The sequence below is a fragment of the Schistocerca piceifrons genome, chromosome 9, assembly GCF_021461385.2.
Source record: "Schistocerca piceifrons isolate TAMUIC-IGC-003096 chromosome 9, iqSchPice1.1, whole genome shotgun sequence".
NCBI classification, from domain to species: Eukaryota; Metazoa; Arthropoda; class Insecta; order Orthoptera; family Acrididae; genus Schistocerca; species Schistocerca piceifrons.
Genome location: NC_060146.1, coordinates 200418767 through 200429090, shown reverse-complemented (window position 1 = coordinate 200429090; position 10324 = coordinate 200418767). Strand labels below are relative to the sequence as shown.

The following is a 10324-nucleotide window of genomic DNA, read 5'->3' as shown; positions in this document are numbered from 1 at the left end:
CAATGGTTCTAATGTAAACAAAGATCTGAAAATATATGATTTTAGAATTTCATACGCACGTGTTTTTGTAGTTATTGTGTTGTTTTGTTTCTGCATGTGTGTTTCCTGTGCTACAAATGCTGAGAATAAGGAAATTTAGCCCCAAACAAAACTTTTGCGGCAACCAGTTCCAAACACAACCAAATAATACACATCAATTGCTTCAAAAGCCACCCGTGGAAACTGTGTCTACAGGCAGTGCTTCTAGACGCAAACTCGCACTTTCTGAATGTAATAAGAACAAGTCTAGAAGTATTGTGAGCATAAATTTGCTGTCAAGACTTTTGAAGAGTGCTGTGAAATGTAAATACCGCAATTGTAAAGATAGTATTGACGTTTCTGAAGACATTTCAGCAAGGACGGGTCTTTCAAGTCAGTGATTGCCTGTAACTCGCGTAAGATGCACAGTGATACTATGACATCACCAGTAACTGATAGTCGACATTAGAGTGTAAATATTCAGCTTGGTTATGCAATGCGATGTATTAAAGGGGAAGGAGAGCTACCCAGACTTTTTGTCCAGTGATGGATTTGCCTCCACCTTCGCTGAGGTTTGACAGATACAATAAATTAGTATGTAACGCTTTATGTGGTTTAACAAGTAAGTGAACATACACTGAAAAGAGCAGCAGAAGAAGCAGTAGCCTTGTCTGTGAATACAGACATTGTAGCAACATTTGATGGATCTTGGCAGAAGAGGGGGCCATACTCCTCTGAATGGGTTTGTAACTGCCACAATTACTGAAACTTGTGAGATACTAGATTATGAATGTCTAACAAAGCACTGCCAGGGTTGTTCAAGTAAATTTATTGGCACCCATGTTTGTGCAAAGAAACTTTGATGGCCCAAGTGGAAATATGGATACGAAAGCAGTTCTAAACATTTTTAGACGATCAAAGATCAGATGTGGTGTGAGGTATGTATGCTACCTTCAGGATGGAGACTGTAAAAGGACACACTACTCTTGTTGACACACCATATGGGAACACTATCATAGAAAAGCTTGAATGTGTTGGGCATGTACAAAAAAGAATGGGACTCTGCTGAGAAAATTATGTAAGGACTTCGTAAAGATTTCAAAAAAAAAAAAAAACTGTCAGATGGGAAACACATGGATGGTCCAGGTAGTCTTACAAAAAGTGAAATTGATTCTTTGACTCAATATTATGGACAAGCAATAAGGAGAAATGTAGGAGATTTGGAGAACATGAGACGAGCTGTTTGGGCAACATGGTTTCACAGAGTGTCAACAGATGAAACCCCACAGCATGATTTGTGTCCAAAAAGGGAAGATTCATGGTGCAAGTACTGGTTGAACAATGCTACAGGCATACAATATACCCACAAGCATTCCTTACCACTTGCTACAATGGAGGCAATTAGGCCTATATATAGGAATCTGGCAAATAAAAGTCTACTTATGAAATGTATGCATGGTCTCTCTCAGAATTCAAATGAAAGTTACAACAGCTGGATATCGGGGAGAATACCCAATACTGTATTTGTTGGGCCAACAGTGCTGAAGATTGGTGTAATGGATACGATTTACCAAAAACCCGAATTTTCATCATTCAGGTACACTTTTCTCCTAAATGAGTGAAGTTAAACTCACAAAAATTGGTACAGACATTTAGAATGACCTACTCTACCTCCCTTGCCTACTATTTCCTGAAAAAATTATGACATGATGATGAATATATCTGAGCTATATTTTTAAATATTTTTGTTGTAGTAAAATAAATTACTCATCCTTTTCACAGATCAGCACCAGGGAATGAAATTGGAGGCATAAAACATTTATGTGAATGTTGTCTGAACTCTGATTCTTTCTCCAAGCTGTGCAGTCAGTTGTTCCACAGAAAATGTACCACAGTGATATAGTGTTCCGTTTCTTATACTATTATATTGTTGTCAGTACCAAAGTATAATTAATATCTCAATGATTTTTTGGGAAATACTGTAACTAATGAACCTAACTGTGTGTAAGAATTTTGAGCTCGCTCTCATTTATAGAGCAGCTGCACTATGAGCGTGAGGATAATGCTAAAAACGCAGCCTGTTCGGTGCGTGACCTCTTAAGCAGAGGCGTTTTGACTTTTCAATTACTTCCCTTAAGGTAGCTAGGTATTTCTCATAATATGAAAAAAATATATATATTAAAATTAGTGTTTCACATCCTCCTGACAATTGAGTCAAAGAGACGGAGTACAAGCACAGTTAACGAGAAGGATGGCGAGGGAAATCAGCCATTCTCTTTCAAAGGAACCACCCCAACATGTGCCTAAAGTGATTTAGGGAAATTGTGGCAAACCTAAGAAGAGAATCTGAGTCACAGTCCTCCCGAATGCAAGTCCAGTGTGCTAAATACTGCACTACCTCGTTTGATAATATGAAATCAGATCAGCCTCTTTGCTTCTCCTGAGCATCTCATACAATTTCCTTTCCTTTACACATGGAGTTTTGATTCCTTTTGTAATCAATTCCTTTTTTGACATTTTATTTTCATCATACTTCTTTTTACGTGGGAGGGGGGGGGGGGGGAGCATTTGTTAAGGGCTGACAAAATTCATTACATTTACAGTTGTCTTTTCATTTAGTACTCTGTTTCCCACAGTACCACTTTACTGTGAGCAGGCAAGTTTGTGCATCATGGTCAGAGGAGCCATTTGTGGCTGGGTAACATTTATACCATTATCATTAAAAAGGGAACACTTTCCTGCCATTCTGCAAACACTTGCAGAACATCAGGACAGTGTCTCCTTTTTAATCTTATTTCCACGTTCTGTGATGTTCCGATGAAGACTTCAGTTCATTTACGTAACTGATTAAGAGTACGTCTACAGACAGAAGTCTTCTTGGACGCATCTTCTGGGAATACCAAACAGATCAAGTCCAGGGACCCCTATTGTTCCCCTTGAAAGTCAATGCCATCTTGTCAATTCTGATGTCCTAGAAATATCATTTCAATGCTGACAGTCTCACGCTTTATGTATGCGCATGAGTGAATCAGGACATGTTTCCACAGGATGTGAAATGTAAACTTGTGTAATCACTCGTTCTACTGAACCTTCCCCGTTGTGACATATCCTTACGTGGATCAAATAGTGGGAAAACTAGACTGTTATTACCAACCACTGATGCTTGTGTGTGTTACAATTTCAATGTTGGCCCATTTGCCGGTGTGATTTAGGTTGGTTGCAGCCATACATGTTACGCAAATACCACCCACCATGCCCTCTTCATCAGGTCATCAGCCCACACGCGACCCAGCACCTTTCATTGAGGATAAAGTACCTGCCATCTAATTGTAATCACTAACACAAAGTCTCACATATTCAGTATGCCAGCTGCACCCAGCCATAGTACAGAAGTTTTAACAAACTCCGTATCTACCACTGTTGTCTGCCTCTGGAACAAGCTTGCCTGCACTTTGTGCAAAACTCATTGCCCTGTTGTATTTCAGAGAAATATGAAACAAATCCTTTTGTCAACCTCCAAGCTTTTCTCTAAAACCTTAATATATATGGCCATATCCTCTCTGTCAAAGAACGAGGTTCACGCTCCCATTGTCTCCTACTTTCATTCTCCCTTTTTCTGTTTCTGTCACCCATGCCACTTTCTTTCCCTGTCTTCATAATTTATGTTCCGTTATATTTAACTTTCCTTCTTCATATGCACTACAGCCACTGCCCTCAGTTTAAATCTGATGGTCTGTAACTTGTCTTGTATGTTCCACTTTTCACGAATTGATACAAACTTTTTTTTCCTACTACAGCAACAAATGTTTCCACAATTTGTTTTATACAGTGTATAGATTAAGTCGGGAACACTTCCAATTATTTATTGCACAAGAACTAAGCATAGCACAGATGTCATACATATTGCATTTTGAAGAGAAACTCTTAAAGTTTTTTTTTTTTTTTTACAACCATGAGTGACCCGGCAAACGTCAATATGGTAATCAAATTCTTGCCACTTTTCTTGTCTTTGTCGTCGTCACTGAGCTTCTGCACTAGTTTGTTTGCTAACAAACGAACTACAGAAGTGAGAATCAGGCAAGATAGAAATGTGCAAAAACTACAGATTTGATGCAGCCAACATAAATCACGATTCACAACACAGTGTGTGCATACCACAACACAGAACGCAGTTCAAAAAGGAAATCAATCTATGGGTACAGCAGTGAAAATGCAAACCTTTGTTCCTGAGAGTCAGTCAGTGAATAGGAGACCCAAAATATTCGTTGCCTCAGATAGCCATGGCAGAGACTGTGCAAGAAACATTTTAAACTTGGCTTCAAATAAATATGATGTTGAAGGGAAGGTGATACCAGGTGCCTCCACTAGTGTAATATTAAAAAAATGCAATGACCTCCATAAGTTGACAAGTGAAGATTTTGCAGTTATCTGGGCAGGGGCTAAAGATGTAGCAAAGAATGAAACCAAGTTGGCAAATCGTTTACTACATAAAGCCTTGTCAGCATTACAAAACACAAATACAAAGGTGATTGTAGTTGGTGTACCACATAGACATGACCTGCCTGAATGGTCTTGTGTCAACCAAGAAATTCAATCTGCAAACAGAAAACCAAAAAAATAAATAAAATAAAATAATATAGTGAAAGGCTTCCATAACACTTGTTTTATTGGTACTCCTAGTAACAAGGAGCTTTATACAGCACATGGACAACACCTTAATGCAACTGGTAGAGAACTAATTGCCACAAGGATTTATGAATCAGTGGAAACAAACAGGAAAGTGTACAAAACAGCAATAGAACTTAAATGGAAGGATACTGAAGTCTCAGATAAAGAATCAGTGAGAATTGTTACTGACACAACTCCAGCACAAATAACAACAGAATCCTTAAAAGTGAACTCTGTTTGTGTGGAGAGGACAATTACTCAAGCAATAAACTTACCCAAGAGGACAGTGCAAAAGTCTGAAGAAGCAGCAAATGAGGTGGCAGGAAAGAAGGCACCATATAAGAAGAGAGACCTACTTGCAAAAAGAAGAACAGCAAATCAAGCTCAAGGGATGAGAATACCAACACTTGGAGTATGGCAGTCAACCCGAAAAAAGAAACCACAACCGAGGGACCAGGATTTTTGGTGGGATCAGCAGTGGTTTCACAGACGAAAGCAGTTAACAAAGTGAGTCATCAAGTGGATGAACAAGTATGTGACTATCATAACACATATGATCACAGTGCATCAAGATTAAAGACATTAACTGAATCTACAACTTCAAATACAAAGTCAAATTGCTCTCAGAGGAATACAGACAGAGACAAACTACTTACTTTTCTACAAGTTAACATACGTTGTATTAGAAATAAAATTTTAGAATTAGAACATTTATGTAACACTGAGCATGTAGATGTTATATGTGTATCTGAGCACTGGTTAACACAAGAACAAGTAAATATGTTCATTCCCCAAGGGTATGTTGTGGGAGACATGATATGTAGAAAACAGAAAAAGAATGGTGGGGCAGGAATTTTTGTCAAAGAAGGAATAATGTTTTCCAGAATTGATGTTCTACATACTCCTCAGAACTAGATGGGGAGTTTAGTTGTGTAAAACTAATGAATGAAAATATAGTGGTAGTTAGCCTATATAGATCGCCAGATGGTGATGTAAATTTGTTTATTGAAAAATGTGAATTAATAATTAAAAAAATATTGGAGAGTAAAACGAGAATTGCTATATGTGGTGATTTCAACATAGAAATGATAAACACACAGAGACCAGTTGCTAGGACATTTTTGAATATGCTAAGATCATTAGAACTCTATTGTACAAATAACTGTGCCATACTTAAGAATGCCTGTATAGACAATATTATTGTGAATTTCCATAGGGAGGATTTTACAGTTAGACTTGCAGGAAGTGGACCTGCAGATCATGAGCCACTACTCCTTACACTCTGTAAGAAGCAGCCAGTTAAAACTGAAGAATCAAAAGTAGTGATGGTACAAAGACAGAAGGAAGAGTACATAAATATGTTTGTTAATAGATTAGGAAGTGCAGATTGGGACTTTATATATAATTGTCAATCTGGAAAAAGGGAAGCTGAAATTAGCTTTGGTAACTTCTTTAAAAAGTACACAGATTTATGGTATTCTTGCTCACCAGTAAAAAAATTAGATATCCAAATGAAAAGAAAAAGAAAAGTCTGAACTGGTTCACACAAGAGCTAGTAGAAATTAGAGATAACTTGCATATGCTGTACCAGATGCATAAACAAGTCTGACCAAGGGGCAGAACAGAGTGTGAACATTCATAGGTCACATCTGAAATGCAAAAAATACTATAAAGCTAAACTACTTCTGGCAAAAAAGCAAGCAGTGGAGAACCATATAGAAAGAGCTTCCAATAAATGCAAGGCAGCCTGGCAAATAATAAAACAAGAGAATACACCGAAACACACAGAAACAGCTCTGCTTGATCCTGAAGAATTAAATGAGTACTTTTTAAACTCAGTTAAAGAAATAAGTAACAGTATCAAAGCAACAAATTCATCTGCAATGAACCTTGTTGGAACACCACTGCCTGTTAACCTGGCATTTCAATGGAGGGCTGTCACACCTGCTGATGTTATGAAAGCTGTATCCAAATTTTCAGGTTCTAAAAGTATGGACTGTTATTGGTTATCAAATAACATAATTAAAAAGACAATACACTCAATCACCAAACCATTAGCTTATATTTTTAATAAATGCGTAGAATTTGGAGTTTTTCTGGATGCACTCAAGGTATCAAAAGTTGTCCCAGTTTTTAAAAAATGAGACAAACATCTCCCCCAAAGCTACAGACCAAAATAAGCAACTTCTTTGAAAAACACAATATCCTATGTAACAATCAGTTTGACTTTCGAAAGGGGAAGAACACAACAGGGGCCATCTTGGAAATCATTGACCAAACCTTAACAGCTTTTGAAAATAATAACATGGTATCACTGGTATTATGTGACCTAAGCAAAGCTTTTGATTGCATTCCTGTTGACATACTACGGGGGAAACTAGAGTTTTATGGGGTGAGAGGGAGCACTGTATCTGTGATAAATTCTTATTTAAGTAACCGAAAACAATTCGTCTCACTCAGAAATTTAAATTCTTCCATCATGGAAATCAGCACGGGTGTACCACAAGGGTCTATCCTTGGACCCTTCTTCTTCATTGTCGCTATTAATGATTTACCTAAAGATATAGCTCAACCTGTTGTGTGTTATGCTGACGATACAACACTACTTACCACACATCAGAACATTTCAGATCTGAATAACCTAACAAAAGAAACACTAGATAAGGCCCTGGACTGGTTTGCAGCCAATAAGCTCCTATGCAACCCTGACAAAACACAACAACTTTTAATGGGAACATCAAATGAAGTAGGCAATAAGTCAGTAAAACTCTTAGGTATTCACATTGACTCAAAACTATATTGGGAGGAACATGTCAATCATGTATGTGAAAAAATATCTCGGGTGGCACACCTTCTCTTGAAACTAAGGGAGGTAGTGAGCTTGGAGTACCTCAGGGTGACATACTTTGGGCTATTCCAGTCACATATTTCATATGGTCTGATTATATGGGGGCACTCCCCTCACATCAAAAACGTATTGAAATTACAAAAAAAAGTCCTATGTATAATATGTAAAAGAGGTCATAGGGAGCACTGTCGTCCTCTTTTTTCCAGACTCAGAATACTTACAATTATGAATTTATACATCTATGTGTCTGTACTCTATATTAAAAATAATATTTCAGAATTTATTGCCAGAAGGGAAATGCACGAACACAACACCAGGGCTAAAGGTAATTTAGACATACCACGCCACAGATTAGTGAGAACAGGAAATTCCCACAATGTTAACCCACTCAAAATGTTCAATAAACTGCCAGTTCATGTTCAGTCTATGGATACAAATTCTTTTAAAAATAAGTGGTACAGCTGGCTGTCAGATCATCCATTCTATGAAATTAAAGAATTCTTTGAGATGCCTGAGGAGAATATAAGCATTTAAAAGTTGTCTGTAGTTAAACATAGTATTTTGTGCTGTGGTTAATCGTGTGTAATTACAAAGTTTATACTATCAACAATAAAATACCATATTATATTAAGACTATAAGATAGCTTGTTGAGTTAACTTTTAAAAGCTATCCTTTGTAATTTGGTACACTGCCATGCTTCAAATGTATTCTATAATGTATAGACAGAAGTTTCTATTATTATCCTGTATGCACTAGTACATATTGTATGACGAAGCCAATATCATTGTAAAATGATCTACGGTGAATAAAATTCTTGATTCTTGAGTTCCAATTTGAATAGTTTCATAGACAGCTTCTGTCGCAGGACTTTCTACACTGTCACTAGAGCCATTTCAAGTTCACGGGATGCACGACGCACCGATTTCTTTGGACTCCTCATGAATGGCTCCACATTCACTTCTCACACACTGGTTCAAAATGGCTCTGAGCACTATGGGACTCGCACACACTGGGACGTCTGTTTCTCTTTGCCGGGCACAAGCAACCCGTCGTAACGAATTTGTTGTGCTGGTGGTAAATGGCCTTCCTTGTTGGTGGCATCTTACCACACATGGTTCTAACATCCGTTGAACAGCTGTGGCACACTTGTTTTTGTCGAACTTCAAGACACAGAAAGCTCGCTCAGCAGCTGAACACGCCATGTTTGCGACTAGCGCTGACTATCGGCAAATTACCAAACTACGCTGTGGCGGTATACATGAAAAAGGAAAAAAAACTTTCATGGTTCCTCTACAAAATGACATATGTATGATATCTGTAATGTTTGGTTCTTGTGCAATAAATAATTGACAGTGTTCCCGGACTTCATGTACACCCAGTATTTTCTTCTAGGTGTTGTGTCCCTTATGATGAACAATGCTTTGAAAAATGTATCTAAGTATGTTATCACCCTATACATAAGTAATTTTCAGAATACAACACAAACGATTGTCCAATTGAATAAAATAATTGAAATCTTGATCTAGTGTACAGTCTCTGTACGGGAGTGCGTAGAGATAGCAAAATTTTGTTTTACATTTTTAATACTCAAGTCAGTGTGTGTGTGTGTGTGTGTGTGTGTTAGCCAGTCATGGGAGTACTGCAACACGAAAATAAAAATAAGTCTGTCATGCCTTTTTCGTAAGCATTCTGCTTCAAGCACGGAGATGGCGCCTACGGCGTACGTACTAAGGTTTGTCTCTACGTTCAAAATGGTATGAATTTAAAATATTGCAAGCGCGAAGTAGATCCTATTACTTTCATTGGAGTACCACACACACACACACACACACACACACACACACACACACACACACACACGCTTTTCAAGAATTAGTGCAAACCGCCTCTTAAACCATGCTTAATTTAAGTTAGACCGGGTCTGCGCGAACGCAGTCCCGACTACCAAAAATTATGCACCCGAGTTACCCACATTAGGGGTAATCGCAGGGGTCAGCCCAACCGAAGTGCAATGGAAGAGCCTCGTCCTGGAGGAACCGCCTTCATGATCACGGTATCCCCTGTGCCAGGTAAGTATGCCTACACTGGCAGAAATCCGGTACTTTATCTCTTACACTACGCATTATACGAATCGAGAGCGTATCACTATTTACATTACAAGTGTTCTACCCCACGACACACACAACATGAAACGAGAGAGAACTGCATTCGCATTAACAAGAAACTACTCTGTGGTGTTCCAGACAGTCGGCTCCATCTGACAAAAAATAGAAATGTGGGACCGCACAGTTGAGTCGAATTGGACCACTAAACTCTGTGTGCCGACGGTAGATGTCACCCGTAACGCACAGCCAGCGCATGCGTTGTTAGTCCCCCCCCCCCCCCCACCCCCCTCCGTTTCCACGACGCACAACATACGTATTTCGATCTCTCTCTCTCTCGCTCTCTCTCTCTCTCTCTCTCTCTCTCGTAAGCTCTACGTCCTGGCGTACACTGTTCAGTTGTTACTAAAATTTCAGAAACATTCTAACGTGAACTTGTAATGGAAGTGTCGCATCTGTAAAACCTGTAGAACTCTGCACAACAGCAAATGCAGCACACTTTGCTCTTGCACCGTGAGAAAAGGGTAAATGCAGCAGGTATAAAATGTAAGATAAATTAGTCTGAACATCATTTCATTTGCAAAACTACTACGTTATGTCCAGACAACTGTAAATTCTGCCACACCATCACGTTGAATTTCGAAGGTAAGATAACACAGAACACAAATCTTGAAAATACCCCTCCCC

The 10324-nt window shown here is 38.5% G+C and overlaps 1 non-coding gene across 1 annotated transcript; it reads right to left on the bottom strand.

Moving 5' to 3' along the window:
* Window positions 1-9449: 9449 nt before the first annotated feature.
* LOC124717478 lies at window positions 9450-9612 on the bottom strand. The gene has a single exon (XR_007005751.1). It is a non-coding gene; the product is annotated as a U1 spliceosomal RNA (small nuclear RNA).
* Between the last annotated feature and the right edge of the window lie 712 nt (window positions 9613-10324).